The sequence below is a fragment of the Anastrepha ludens genome, chromosome 6 (assembly GCF_028408465.1).
Source record: "Anastrepha ludens isolate Willacy chromosome 6, idAnaLude1.1, whole genome shotgun sequence".
In the NCBI taxonomy this organism is placed as follows: domain Eukaryota; kingdom Metazoa; phylum Arthropoda; class Insecta; order Diptera; family Tephritidae; genus Anastrepha; species Anastrepha ludens.
Genome location: NC_071502.1, coordinates 30,499,680 through 30,514,425, shown reverse-complemented (window position 1 = coordinate 30,514,425; position 14,746 = coordinate 30,499,680). Strand labels below are relative to the sequence as shown.

General features: G+C 38.9%; 1 protein-coding gene across 1 annotated transcript in view; it reads right to left on the bottom strand.

Moving 5' to 3' along the window:
* The window catches only part of LOC128867553 (5-hydroxytryptamine receptor 2B-like), a 98,273-nt gene extending 86,669 nt beyond the window's left edge, over positions 1–11,604 (bottom strand). The window contains exon 1 of the mRNA XM_054108902.1: positions 11,064–11,604. The gene's annotated coding sequence lies outside the window, so the exon portion shown is untranslated. The remainder of the gene's footprint in view (positions 1–11,063) is intronic.
* Between the last annotated feature and the right edge of the window lie 3,142 nt (positions 11,605–14,746).

The following is a 14,746-nucleotide window of genomic DNA, read 5'->3' as shown; positions in this document are numbered from 1 at the left end:
AATCAAAACAATGGATCTCTCCCGGTGAATCTGCGCCAAAGAAGGCGAATACAGTCTCATTGGCCGGAAAGGTAAGGACAACGATTTTTTTTTGTATGCGAACGGCGTCATCCTCATTGAGCTTTTTAGAAAAAGGAAGAATAATAACTGGACCAAAGTGAGTGATTGGATCGCTTTCAGGAAAAAATGAAGGATACATGGCGCATTTGGCGAAAGAGAAGGTGCTGTTTCACTACAATAATAACGCATCAGCCCATTCACCCGGAGCTGTTGCCGCCAAAATTGCATTATGAATTGCTGCCGCAACCCACGACTTCACCCAATCTGGCTCTCTCCGACTTTTTCTTGTTATCTAACATGAAGAAATGGCTCGCAGGAAAATAATGAAGAAGTCGTTGCCGCAATAGAGGCGTGTTTTAGAGAGTTCGACAAATCCAATTTTTTGGAGGGGTTAGAAAAAGGCGGGAGCGTTGGGAGAAGTGCATCTTTCTGAAAGGGAACTACAGGGTGGCTGATGAATTTTGCTACATTAAGAAACTCAAATAACTTTTTTTTTAGTGTATGGAATTCATTTATTTTTTTTTTTCAAGTTGAAGGTCATTAAATTTTATTAAATGTAGCTTAACTAGTTTTAAAAATAATTGAATTTAAATGCCCTCCATGCTCGTTGACACAAGTGCGGCATCTTAGTAAAAAGTTGTTCATTGCTGCTTTGAGAGTTGCGACAGGAATAGCCGCAATTGTTGCCCGAATGGATTGTTTTAGTTCATCCAAATTTGTTGGCTTTGTTTTATAAATTTCTTGTTTACATAAACCCCACAAGAAAAAGTCAGGTGCAGTAAGGTCAGGCGACCTGGGGGCCAACGAAATTCGGAGTTTCTTGAAATCAGTTTATTGGGAAATTTTCGTCGCAACTCTGTCATAACAGTCTGGGCTATGTGAGACGTTGCCCCATCTTGTTGAAACCACACAGAGTTGAAAGGAATTCTCTTTCGGCGTAGTTCTGGATAGAAAAATTCTTTTAGCATTTTCAAATAACGGTCTCCAGTAACCGTAACGGTGTGACCATTTTCTTCAAAAAAATAAGGCCCGACAATACAGCGTGAAGAAACCGCACACCACACTGTCACGCGAAGAGGATGCCATTCCGTCTCGTGGAGTATCTGTGGGTTAGAAGTACTCCATATTCGACAATTTTGTTTGTTCACATTGCCGTTTAAATCGAAATGGGTCTCATCAGACATGAAAAGGCAGTTTAACCCGTTTTGGTCTTCTTCCACCATTTGCAGGATCTTCTGGCAAAATTCCAAGCGAATCGGCAAGTCTGCTGCATTCAGTTTGTTAACCGTTTGAATTTTGTAGGGAAATAAGTCTAAATCTTTGTGCATTATTGTTTGCAAAGACTGTCGGCTGACACCAAGTTGAGCAGATAAGCTTCTTGTTGAAACCCTTGGATTGCTTTGTATAGCTGCAGCCACAGCAGCGATCGTTTCCTCCGTCCGAACTGGTGGGTTTCGATGATAAGGCCTTCTTGCGATTGTTCCTTGCTCAGCAAAATTATTCACCAGTCTCATTATGGTCCATCTGCTCGGGGGATCGCCGCCAAACATCCGACTGTACTCTCTCTGTACCAAAACTACGGACTCCAGTGCGTGATAGCGGCGGACTATCCAAATTCTTGTTTGCGTGTCCCAGTTATCCATTTTAATAAATTTTAAAGATCAATCTGCAAATTAAAACAAAAATGGAACAGATAACTTAAAAAGAAAAAAAGTTATTCAATTTTTTTTTTGGTAACGGCTTTCATCAGCCACCCTGTATGTTGAAAAAAACAAGTTTTTTGAAAAAATGTGCCTTCATTTCTAACGCGGGTACTTACTGAACCCACCTCGATGATATTCAAATTTATCAAACAATAGTTCGGGATAATTTTGAACTTCCGTTTGGTTAAACAAAAAATCGAAAGCAAGATTTTTACTATGAACGTTTGAAAATATAGAACGATCTGCTAGCCGATATAAGAAGCTGTAACAGCAGACAAAACTTTAAAAGTTAGCTAAGCCATCACTGAAAAATATGTGTGAAGCAAAATGTGGAGCAAATATTGCTATGCCGAAAGATATTGTTTGATGAGTGAAAGGCATTGACAACACCACGTTTGAAACCCAAACACTTGTAGGATATTTACCATGGGCTGGACAGTGATCCCAACTTGTATTTAATTTCTTTGAGTTTGAGACACAGCTCAAAGACTTGAAAAACGGAATAAAGTCCGTTCAAGACCCATCTGTGCAATATCTCTATCAATAGAGGATTAAATACCGTATTAGTCTATGCTTTCCTGCAATTCTATGCTTTCCTGCAATTCAGACAGAACATCATAACGCACACTGAGTAGAAGAATGTAAAAAAATCAGTTAATTGCGAAATAGCTGTAATAAAAAGATCACACTGGGCAAAGTTCTCAGCAGACATGACACATGACTTATACGGAACACAAAAGAAAGTATGAGACATGCGAAGAAATAGAAACAAGCATACGAGTATAAATTGGTAGCTTTCATTTTCTTAAATCCCTCTATCTATATGGGCGTCTCACTTCCGACAGCTGTTCAGCAATGTGGAACAAGAGAGCAACAAAGTCTCATATGTTTCCTACGACGACGTACCTGAAAATTATCAGATATCACTTCTATATGTAGAAAGTTCTGTGAACAAACTAAGGAACAGAAATTCACCAGGGCTTGACAACATACCTATATAATGAGATGCTGAAACATGAAGGAAGCAGCTTGATAGTAGAAATAAAGGATATATTTAATAAAACACTTGAAAATAATTAAGTACCAGACAAATAGAGGGAGGTACGACAACTTTCTATATAAATAAAAAGAGACACAAATAAGATCCTGGTAAAATTCTAGACTCTCTTAACCGCAACCCTCAAACTTTTCACGAAAATCCACGTAAAAGAAATAAATAAAATTATTATTTCAATGACGAACAATAAGGATTTCGTCATAATCAATCAACAATTGACGCCATATTTATCATCAAACAATTAGTTGAAAAAGCAGTCGAATATAAGAAGCAGTTGTTTCTCTGTTTCAACGATTTGTTACAGCATTGGCCTCAATTACGAAGGATATCAATTAACATAAAGGACATACATAAGAACAAAAAAAGAAACTTCCTCTAGAATACCTGCACAAATAGGTACCAGACAAGGCGACAGTCTCGTTCAGTTTAATGTGATAATGGACAAAACAATAAATGATGTTCAATCAACATTCGTGGCAAAGATGTACAAATTTTATGCTATGCAGATGATGCCGTTATTTTATCGGATATGGAGCATAATGCGCAAATAAGTACTTTTATTTGCACTCGAACAATCAGCAACCAAACTCCACATGCATATCTCGGCAAACTTGCCGCGTATAGACGGAGCGCGGAACAAGTCATAAGTTTTCAATATTTGAAAACTATGATAACATCAAAAATAGATCTCGTCAATAAGGTTAAAACTCAAGCAGTGAAAGCAGGGACATAGAATGGAGGAGCAAAACGAATGGGCCTGGTGGTGAACGAGGACAAAACGCAGTAGCTTCTGTCATCAAACAAACAGTCGGCGTATTCGCGTATCAGCACCCGCGTTACTGTTAACAGTTATGATCTCTAGGTTATAAGAGACTTCGTTTATCTAGAAACCAGTATTAACACCGATAATAATGTCAGCTTTGCAATTCAACGTAGAATCTCACTAGCCAACAAGTGTTACTTTGCACTAAGTAGGAACTGAGTAGTAAAGTCCTCTCTTGACGAACAAAACTAACACTCTACAAGACTCTCATCATGCCCGTTCTAACGTATGGCGCAGAAGCTTGGACGATGACAACATCCGATGAGGCGTCGCTTGCAATGCTTGTGTCGGTAAGCTCAAATTCTTTTAATGCATTTCCTGATTGGTCTTCGTGGAGCTTTTTCGTGCTTGCACTACCGACTGTGAATTCGTAGCTCTACAATTTTTTTTTCATATACACTCCGTTTCGAAATTAAAAACGCACCCCTATATTTTATAAAGAATTAAAAGAAAAGATTATAAAAAATTATAAAAAGACCGAAATCTAAAGCAATTTCCCTTGGACACTGCTGTACGAGTATGTGAACGATCTTGTCCTTCTCGCACGCGAGAAAGTCATCTTCTAAGAAAATATAAGCCGGTACGATAACCCATCCTTGAATGGAATTGGATACGAGTAAGTCGCACAAAGACCAAAGCAAAGGAGTCTCATTCTGCCATCGCGAGTTGTGAGAGGCCAATGCTTACAATAAATAACAGCCCTTGAAAATCGGTGATAGCTTTAAATACTTGAGTCTGCATGCCAGCGAAGATGGCGGCTCCTTCGAACAAGAAATTGCTCACCGAATTCAATATGGATGGCAAAGCTGGAGAGCAGATTCCAGTATCTTGTGCGACAACGAAATTCCACAAAAATTAAAAGGTAAAATCTACAAAAGCATGATTAGGCCGGCAATGACAAATGCATCCGGGTGCTGGGCTGTACCACGTTAACTAGAGCTGAAACTGCACACAGCAAAAATGCGGATGCTGAGGGGAGCCAGCGACGTTACACTGCTGGACTAAATTCAATTCTTTATTTTTTGTAGCAATAAAGTTGCTCCAATCAGCACCAAGCTCCAAGAAACCCGCCCACGCTGGTGCGGTCATTTAATGAGAAGACCAGAGGATCACGCAGTGAAGCAAGCATTGCAGATGAAGGTAGCGAAAAGAGGACCAGGTAGAGCACCGAAAACCGGAAAAGCCCCATTTAAAACGACATGCGGTGCTGAAACGTCAGCAAAGAGGAGACTCAGCACCACGTGCCCTGGAGATTTCGCACAAGGAGAGCCGAGCTGAGTTAGAATAAGGTTGGGTTAAAGAAGAAGAAGAAGAAGAAGAAGAAGAAGAAGAAGAAGAAGAAGAAGAAGCAGAAGGTACCAGTTGCAAGTGACTACAAAATGTCGTTTATGTTAGAATTTTTTTTATTAATTTTTTTTTTGTTTTGTTGGCGATGTTAGGCTTTTTCTTCGAAAAAAATTCAGGCATTTGCCGTGTGAGAAGGAAAAGCCATGACTCCTCAGCAAGCCGCGTTAAGTCCTTCTTTTAGAGAAACTAGAGAGACGCCTTATATGAAGTTGAATTCGGAAGATTATTTGCACAGTTTGCCGGCATATTGAATTCACCGATTTGAATCTTAAAAAATTAATTGCAAATTTGTAATCAGATATTTCAAAAGCACTTTTATGCAAAGTTTCATTTAAAAACTTTCAATTAGTTGGTAATTTTCGCCAATTTTGGAGCATTTCAGGTGGTATATAAGAATAACTTTAACCCGCCGTTGGACACCTGATTTAAAACCTTCGGTTGAGCACCCGGGTCTGGCCTTTTTTCGTCTTGTTTGAGGACCCTTATTAAAAGATTATATCAATAAATTGATAGAAAATTAAGTTCTAGAAAGCTACCAGGAAGCTCAAGTTATTAGTTGTACTAAAAATATATTGAAGTGAAAAAGGCCAGACTGGTCACACCCGGCGGTCCAGAGGAGTATTAAAGTTAATTTAAATACTTGGAATGTTTAAGTGGAAATAATTATAAATTCCGTTTTAAAGTTAACGTTCCTGCAGACATACACCCCCCACTCTTGGCTCCTTACTCCTGAGAGTAACCAGATAGTTTGTAAAAAGAGAACAATTTAAGGAAATTCAACAGAGTTTTACTTGGCGCTAGTCGGGCTTGCACTCACATGCTTCGGGCAAACTGCGCGCATCGCCACGCACAAGGCCACTCTTTTGTCTTTAACTAAATTAATTAATATGTTCAAGCTTGGGCTCAAGAGCGTACAGTTATGCTTCCTACATAGCTGCACTTGTTGTTACGTTTTATTTATTACTCTCAACTTGGGTCAGCATTTTATGCACATAAAATATTTTCAAATATTCAAAGCACTTAAGACGGTAACACATTTATCAGAAGTGTAAAGACAACAAAAAAAAAAACCAACAACATAAGCACACAAACCACTTGCCCATCTAAAAATGTGCTTGTATAGGTGCAGAAGTATACACAAGTACCTGGACGTTTGTGTGTACGCTGGTGTCGCAGCGTCACTCGAACAACTCAGCTGAGCTGGGATGTTACGTATACGCCACGGTGTGCAAAATATTGCATTGGTATTTGGCGGCGTGGTGTTGTAGCATTGTTGAGCGTTTCTTTCGATCCACCCAACTAATTTATATAAGTACCTAGTATTAGTATGTTTTGCTGTAAGTATAAATATTTGAAACAGCTATAGAATACTTTATTTCACATACTTTTCTGTTGCTACTTTGTGTTGTATGTATCCGGCTCATGTTTGCGTACGACTTACTATGGATTGCTTGCTTTGCTACCAACTTCTTCGCCCGCTCAGCATATTTACAGAAAGCTGGCGTACCTGTACCACACGTACAGGGTGTTCGGTGGCAGAATTAGGTTTTATATTTAAAGCTTCTTCCTCACTGCTAGGCGATTGAGCGAGGCGGGAAGCGCGTTGGCCTTGTTATTCTTATGAGTTATTTCTTCACAATGTCGCAATGGACGGGTTAATAACGTGCATTCGCAAACGATGCGTCTTTCAAAGTCATATTTTGCCAATACCCGACTCTGTAAATCGTGGAATTAAGTGGATGGTGACCACCAAACTCGAAGGTCCGAAGTATGCAGATGACGCTCTTTTGCGCTCGCATTCATATCAACAAATGCAGATGAAGTTAAACTTGCTTCCGCAAAAGCAAGACTCTAAATTAAAATTAAAAATACGGCGTTTATGCATATCAAAAGTAAAAACGCCGCTTTGGACAAAAAACCAATGCTGACATCGAAAGTTTTTGCTATTTCGTAAGCATAATCTTCATCGACGGTGGCACAAGAGGTGACATTTGTAACCGAATTAATAAAGCACGTATCCCTTTTGCTAGGTATCGAAATATATGACACTCCAACAACACCAAAGATTGCATAAAATTTAAAATTTTTAACGCGCGCGTTAAATCCATTCTGAAACTTGGCTTTTGACATCGACCGCGAACGCAAACCTGCAAGCGTTTATAAGCAGGTGTTGGCGTAATATACTTAAGACATGGCGGCCAAAAGTAATACCGAACGAGAAACTATGAAGAATTAATCGTCACAGAAGAAAAAATATGGTTTGGCAGGGCGTACTCTGCGAAGGCCTTATGATGAAATACCGCATCCCGCCTTGACTTGCATACGCCAACGAATAAGAAGAAGAGGCAGAGCACTGATGATTTGTCAAAGGACTAATCGCAATGAAATTGGAAAATCGTTTAATCTGCTGGGACCTGTGACTAGAAATAAAAATGTTTGGAAAAGCTCCTAAAGGAGTACGAAATAAGTGATAATAATAATGGGAAGACATCCTTCCTGCGGTACACACACAGGGCTTCAGCAAAATGGTGTCACGCCGCACACGGTTAGTGAGACCAAGGCGATACTCCGTGATTTTGTCGCTAATCAACTGATGAGCTGTTTCGGTGACATATTTTTTTCAACCAAGTCAGCTAAACTTACTCTGTGGACTTTTTTCTGTGAGACCTCCGCAAAAGTGGAGTCTGCGAAACAAATCCAGCAACCACCTCAGCGCTAAAAGAAAATGCCCTTTGCGAGGTTACTGACTGTCCGATATTACTGCTCCAGTGAAAGGCAAGGAGTACGAAGGCCAGATCCGAAGATGTTATACGACGTAACATTAAGATTTAGAAGAAATAATTTTTAAAAAATTAAAACTGCACTTGTCTTCTTTGTGAGTTATTGAAATACTAGACTGTTCAACAAGGCTTGCAGTTCGTTGAGAAAAGCATCATATTTATGGTTTGAAATGCACTTTTTTATAATTCTCTATAATACCGGTAGCTCTAAATAATAATTGTAAGGCGGATGAACTTGCAAGAGCCGGTACAACGCTCGATCTCGAACCGGATAAGGCGCTGTTACCCATGCCTATAGCCACTTGTAAATTACTTATAGACAGGGAAACCATCAAAAAGGTAAATACAATCTGGCAAAACCTCACAACATGCGAACTAAGCAGACAGACATGGCCGAACTGGAACAGCGGTCGATCGAAGATCTTGCTAAGATTCAACAGGGAATCTATAAGAAAAATGATAGGTGTATTAACAGGTCATTGTTTAATAGGCAGCCACGCTAGAAGGTTAGGACTCCCATACTTCGATTTCTGTAGAAGCTGTCTAAATACAGAAGAAGAGGAAACAGTCAGACACCTTTTATGTGAGTGTGAAAGCCTAGCTAGGAGAAGGCTGCGCACCCTCGATACAGCATTTCTAACCGATGTAGCGGATATAGCCCATCTAAAACTAACGAAGCTCTGCTCGTTTATTAAAGCAACCGGATGGTTTGAAAGGGAACACGTAGAGTAAGGATAAGCTCCAGTGGTATCACAATGGACCTGCCGAAGGTCTAAGTGTGTCTTGCGACAACCACCCTACCTACCTACCTACTATCTCTATCTCTATCTCTATCTCTATCTCTATCTCTATCTCTATCTCTATCTCTATCTCTATCTCTATCTCTATCTCTATCTCTATCTCTATCTCTATCTCTATCTCTATCTCTATCTCTATCTCTATCTCTATCTCTATCTCTATCTCTATCTCTATCTCTATCTCTATCTCTATCTCTATCTCTATCTCTATCTCTATCTCTATCTCTATCTCTATCTCTATCTCTATCTCTATCTCTATCTCTATCTCTATCTCTATCTCTATCTCTATCTCTATCTCTATCTCTATCTCTATCTCTATCTCTATCTCTATCTCTATCTCTATCTCTATCTCTATCTCTATCTCTATCTCTATCTCTGTCTCTATCTCTATCTCTATCTCTGTCTCTATTCTTTCCTGTCACTTTCTCTGATACTTTTCTCCTTCCCTCCTTGACTATCAACCCCCTTTCCAGAGCTTTAAATACAATGGGCTTTTTAGCCTGAGTGTTTTAGGAGCCACCAAGTCACTTGGTGCTTCTTGGCTCGACCTTTTCAAATTTAAATTTCAATTTCACCTCAAGACCTCCGTCTTACCCTCGACTCTTTATCATTCCTATCTCTATTGTTTTTACTGGAATCTATCCGGGTGTAGTACAATGGTCTACTGACTGAGTGCTTGAACTTGTCCAACCCCGCACAAATCTAATATAATCTAATTTACGTCTTTCGAATGGTAGTCACGCACCAACCCATTCGGCTACGGTGGCCGCCAACACTGAAACCTAATACTGCAATCAAAATATTGCTTGCACTGGCCAATGAGATGCCTAGAGCTGCTACTAAATCTCTTTCAGTCATTCGACGATTTTCTGTTACGATATCCTGTAATTTTTCTACGATTTCTGGTGTTGTTACTGTTTTTGGACGCCCTTGATGAACTCGTGAGTGTGCCAACATATATTAACAAGAAAAAAATTGGGCTAGAAACAATGCCCTCTCCGATCAAACCGCAATTGAATTACCTACTAAATTTTCAACACTAGTAATTTTTATTAAATTTAGTTTTCAATTCCTCATTCTGCCAGCGCGCACCCTGTACGAATATCTATTACAAGTCTATTACGACTCTTCCTTTCATATTAGCTACGTTGCCTCTTTCACTTTCTACCCCATTTCGTCCCCTAACACACCTGAGATTCTCAGTGTATTGTACGTGCATTAGAATATTTTCACTAAGATTTACTACAAAATAAGATACAGAAAAATGTAGCGCCATTGTGTATTCGTGCGCTTATATATTTTTACCTTTTTATTTAACTTTTTTTATCATAATTTTTTTTCCATTTTAAGCTGAGAATTCTTGTTTGCGCGGAAATCTCTGAGGATTTACCTAAATATAGGAAACATAAACGCAAGGGAAATACTAAAGGAAAACATATCAGTGTTAAAATTTAAGTGTAAATGCTTGGCGTGCGTAGCGAAGGAGTAGTGCGTAAGAATTGCTTGCGTGTGTGGGCAATGCGAGAGGCGAGAGATACAGTAAGGTTACGCGCTGCTTGTAGTAATCGTACGCCTTAGATGTATGTGTGTGTATCCACCTGTGAGCGCAAACATAGAATGATTCAGTAAATGTGAATTTTCACAGTATGAAAAGCGTGCGTGTAATGCTGTATATAAACGTGAAAGTGTTTGTGTATTTAATTATTTTTTTTTTTTTTGTGTTTATGTTTTGCTTGTGCACGCGATACGGCGGTCACAAGTCACAGTTTCAATAGCTGGATTTCCACTTTCCCCTACCTACATAGCCCATACAACGAAGGCAGCGACTACCAAGTCTTTTCCCTATACGCACACACACACACACACACGTTCGCTGTGCGCCCGCCTCGCCGCCTTGGTCACAGTCCGTGAATTCACGATTGACTTGTAGTTTATGTCTGTTGTGTCTACGCTGCCTGCTGTGCGTATTTGTGCTTGTTGTTGTTGCTGTTGTTGTCGCTTATTGTGTTGGTCGCAAATCATTTTGTTTGTTTTTGTCTACCCTGTGGAATGTGTGGGTGGGTGAGTGTGCGACCTGCATACAAATTATAGTTGGAATAATAAAAGGGCTTTGACTTTGGGTATTTCTAAATTTTTTTTTTATTTGTTTTCGTTTGCAGGTATTAAGGGGAACGACGCGCTTTGAGGCAATTGTTTCTGGTGGAAAATACTATAGAGAAATTTTGCTGAAAAGTAGTAAAATTAAAATCAACGCAACGAAATAAAAATCGTTAGCGCATAGAGGCGTAGGGAAGCTTAGGGAAGGGGTGGTAGTTTGTGTTGGCTTTTTGTTTTGTTTTTCCACTGAGTGCGGAAGGAGCGAGGTTATTGGATTTCGGTATAACTCAGCATGCATGGTTGTGTGTGCGTTCATTCCAAGCGTACGTTTATTTCTTGTGTTCACCGACTTTTGATTGTTGCCTATCGTAGCCTGCCGCTTTCAAGGCAAACACTCACCTGCTGAATTTTAGGTCCGTTGTCTGGCTGCCAATGTTTTTGAATTGCTTTTATTACTTTTACTAGCGCAGTTTTACTTAAGAGGCTTTCACTATAAATAGGATTTTCTTACGATACATTTTTGTTACAAATTTGACTGTTGGATTTTGATTTTGCTTGTTTTTAGTTTTACTTTTTATTTCTATTTTTGTTTTTCCAATTTTCTTCATATATTAAATATACAATAAATATTTGATTTTGTTTCGTTTTTGCTTAATTTTACTCAATTCCTGGACTTTAGGCTGCGGTTCGTTTGCTCGTAACCGCCAAGCGCACATACACATACACACACACACTCACGCACGCACCCGCACAATTATCCAACACTTCAATTTGCATACGTCTGTGATTGCATTAGCCACTTAATTGCGTTAAACCATCACTTCGTCGTACGCTCGCCCGCAAAATGGATAGATTCCATCTACACTACAACTTTTTTCCAGTTTTCACACATTTTGCATTTTTTTGTTTTCTTATTTTTTGTTACGTGTAACCAAAGCTCACAAAATACAATAAATATACTTGTTTTTGTGTGCGACCGAGCGAGCAAGCGTCCATCCAAGCGACCGTAGATATGATTTGGCTTGCGGCAAATTTTCTTAGCGATTTATTCACCTCAACTCGCGCCGAACGTCAGACCAACTGTTCGACTACTCAATTCAACAGTGCGTCTGTGCTGTTGGTGTTGTCGTTGCCATTGTCCATGTTGATGTTGCCATTGTTGAGCAAGTTATAGGCAGGCAGTATGGCCAAAATGACAGCTAGTGTGACACACACGAACACACCTACATCTGTGCTTTATTGATATCAGCTGTTTTCGGCTGTGTGTAGAGTTTCAGTTATGGCGCAGTCGCACACTAGCGTCAAATTCTCTTTAACTCCAATCAGCGGATAGCGCGTTTTCAAGAGATTTTCACACTAAATTCGAAATTCATAAAATTTACTCTTACTTCACTTCGAATAGGCTCTCACGCAAGTCTCCAAATATATGTTTGTATGTAGGCACATAAATAAACGCACAATTTCGAAATCTACTCTTCATGTTCGAGGCACATTTGTTGCTTGCCTAGTCACTTGGCGAAACTTTTCATTTCAGTGCTTACTATCGACAAGTAATTAACGTTTGCAGCAGAGGGCTTTTAGCGTGGCTGATATGACCGAGAGATTGCTAAAACACATGCACACAATTCCCACATATATAAGCACACATGCACATGCAATGTGTGTTAGTAGTTTGTTTATCTTCGTTGCCACAGCTGCCAGCATTTTTTTGCGCTTAATCATCTGCTGTGCTGGAGTACCTGCGCTCACCTGTTTTTGGTTTGTTGTATTCTTCGTGTTTATTGTCACTTGTAATCAGCAATTGTTAGTGTTATTAGGTTTGGCGCGTGCCCCGCTGTGAGATAATTATTAACTATGAGCGAATTATGAATACATTGCGCGATGTATGGGTGCCCAACCTCAAAAACAGCGATATACATTTTTCGAAATTTTTCCGGTGAATATTCCATGTCTGACCTTGGACTGACCTTCAATTTGACAAACGGACACTGAATGCGGATTCGGCAACCCCAAAAATATATATAACTTTTTTTTTAATTTTTCCGATGAATATTCTAGGCTTCCGCATGAACAAAATTAATCTTTAACTCTTTATATATTTTCTTTTTGTTTTTTTTTTGTTCTTTGTTCACTCCACTCGAGAGCATAGGGTCTCGACAAGACTCAGTCTTGGGTTGGTTTCGTTAATCTATTTCAGGCAGGGTAGGGGATTAGACTGCCTTTATGTAGTTATAGAGTAATTTCCCGCCTTAAAGGGGGAAACCGGTTTAGATCGATAAGAAAATCGATTTTTTTGTATTGCATAAATCGTTAGTATAACTACTCAAGAATATGTGGTAAAAATTTTAAAGCGAAATTCGCATTATTCCCGATTCTATGAGCACTTAAGTGACTGCCTGTCGGTTCCGCACCGTAGCGCGCGTTAGCTAGAACGGCGTTTTTCTCGAAACTAGCTTAAAAAGTTATCGACCAATCGTTGTAAAATTTTTCGGGATTTTGTCTTTAAATCAATTCCAATCTATATGAACCTAATTCTGGGATTATATTATTATTTAAAATATGTTTTTTTAAGCAAAATAGATGAAAAATATGGTATAAAAAAACTACTTTGTGTTCAAGGGCCTCAAAAGCATGCAATTTTCAAAATTTTTTTACCACAATTAGGTTCATATTCTTAGGAAACATGTTGTTAATAAAAAAAAGTGTTGTTGATTTCAGAGAAAAATTGCAACTTCAGGAATTCCTACCAGCAAGACACTCGGATGGCGATCGTCCATGGACAGCATGGACAACGCCACTATCTCCCGTGGAAATAATTAGCTTCCAAAAAAAATTTAAAAGTGTACCTAAAAATATAAATAAAATACCCTCTAAACTTAAACAATTTCTGATTATTCCTTCTTTGTTCAAAAAATCCTCGAAAACACCAAAATTTTGGCCTCTTAAACCGGTTTCCCCTTATTGACTGGATAGAGAACTGGAATAAAAACTTCCGAAACAACCGAATTTGAGTTCATATGTATAATTTTTGGTTTTTAAATTTTTCAGAATATTTCATATTTCTATTCAAGGGTTTGTTTCGGTTCAAAACAAAAAAAAAAAAAAAAAAAAAAAAATTAAAACGATTTGAAATGCGGGCGTAGACAATCTTTTTCAAAATCATTTATGAGCATTAAGAAGATATTTGAATCGGTTGAAAATTGGTTCCTGTAGGCAGTTTTGAACAAAATTCGTCCAAAAAACCCTACCGTGTGCCGTCGCCAAATTAGCTGCTATTACTACCATTCAGAAGTGCACAGGTTCAAAATCCCAGGCGTGAAATAGAGATAGAAATGATAAAAAAGAATGGCGCATCCCGTAGTGCGTTTCTGCCATGAAAAAACTTACCACAAAAAATCAACTGCCATTCGGAGGTGGTGGAGAGTCGTACATCCCTCCATTTGTAGAAAATATCAAGACGCAAAGCGCCAATACGAGGAGAAGCTCGATCAAACACCCAATAAATGCACCCCAAGTCCTTGCCAATAAATTATAAAAATATAGGGTTTTCCAATAAGAGGAGTAATTTTGATATTAGCAGAAAAATGTCATTTTTTAATATAAATGATCAGATGTTTATTTCATTATAATCAGACAAATGGCCACCACGACCACGCTTATAGGACAATATCCTTTTCATGAAAATTTCCATAACCGAATTGCAAAGTGGCTGCCCTATGCCCCACTAGCGCCACGAATTCCATCTTTGAGGTTTTGAGTCGACCCTGGGCTGTTGGCGTAAACCTTCTCTTTCACGTGGCCCCAAAGAAAAAAGTCAAGGTGTTAAATCACAAGATCTCGGTGGCCAATTGTGATCACTTCTTCGAGGGATAAAACGATCTGGAAATTTTTCCCGTAAGAGATCAATGGTTTCGTTGCTTGTGTGGCACGTAGAGCCGTCTTGTTGAAAAAAAAACGTTATCCAGATCAATACCATCTAATTCCGGTCGATAGCGCAATCCATTCCAAAATAACACCTGTTATTGGTAAGCTCTGTATATGAATAGAAAAATTATCAGGAATTTTCGTTTGCTAATATTAAA